Genomic DNA, 1,274 nt, shown 5'->3' on the forward strand with positions numbered 1-1,274 from the left:
GAAGTAGATGGAGGAGAACATTCCCCGGCGCACGCCCCCCTGGGACTCTATCCCATGATACATCACCGCATTCCAGTCCTCTCCTGTCAGAATCTGGGAGACACACAAACACATTGTTACACGGATTTCGCTAATGGCATTACAGTAGTTATAGCATGAAATGATTTTCAAAAGGAAGACAAAAATCCGACTTCATTTAGCCTTTTGTGAACTTCACCTGGAAAACTGTGAGAATGGCTGCTGGAAAGGTGTCAAAGTTTGTTGTTGGCGTCTCCTCGTCAAAATTAAACCTGCAATAGGAAACACAGAACACAGGATAGAACACAGGTTCACACTCGAGATTTTATAATCCCTCATCACCATGGAAATTGAGAAGACGAGAGGAACCCCACTTAGTCCTAGTTTATTATTGTGTTGCTCCAGCACAATAGGCATAGAACATCTTGCCACTGTCAGAGCCCTAACAGCTCGGTTGGCTCCCGCAAACCTCTCCGTCAAGGCTGATTTCACAACAACTTGTGCTAATCTTGATATTCTGTATTGCTCTGTAACAATCTACAGGGACCTCATTACACCTTCCAACAATGAGAACCGTGCAGAAAGCAAACGAAGTGTGTCCTCTCTCTGCTTGCTGAAATCCGTTGGCGCATAGACGGATATTCATTAGTACAGCTCTCATTAGTTCCCCAACTAGAGAAAAGACAATGCAGGTCTGCAGAAAACCCTCCACTCTACTGTGAGGTAAAAAGACGTGCGTCTGTACAAACGAATCATCATAACATACAAAATACAACAGATCAATACAATATTATACAATAGATAAAACAAGTGACTTACTGTATAGTGTACATCTAATATTGTATCTATCCCACTAAATGTGTTTATTTTATTTTGACTAGGACAGGCATAATGTTGAATATGAATTATATTCAAAGAGTGAATAATGATCCATGCACCTGGATGGGACACCTCAGCTCAAGTGGATTTGGCTAGCATACATTTCCTGGTCCGCTTGAAGTGGGCAGGCTTTGGCTGGATCTGGCTGGGGGAAGCAGCTTCACAACCACTAGTCCTTAATCTATCTCTGACTGAACACTGCACTGAAAGGACCTGAACAACACACAGTCTGACTGAGCACTGCACTGGAAGGGCCTGAACACACATCCTTACTGAACGCTGCACTGAAAGACCATGGACAGCACACAGCCTGACTGAACACTACACTGAAAGACCATGGACAGCACACAGCCTGACTGAACACTACACTGAAAGAC

At 43.8% G+C, this 1,274-nt stretch overlaps 1 pseudogene; it reads right to left on the minus strand.

Moving 5' to 3' along the window:
• LOC111973906 (voltage-dependent N-type calcium channel subunit alpha-1B-like) overlaps positions 1 to 1,274 on the minus strand; it is a 139,981-nt pseudogene that overhangs the window by 56,074 nt on the left and 82,633 nt on the right.

Source organism: Salvelinus sp. IW2-2015, linkage group LG15 (assembly GCF_002910315.2).
Source record: "Salvelinus sp. IW2-2015 linkage group LG15, ASM291031v2, whole genome shotgun sequence".
Classification (NCBI taxonomy): Eukaryota; Metazoa; Chordata; class Actinopteri; order Salmoniformes; family Salmonidae; genus Salvelinus; species Salvelinus sp. IW2-2015.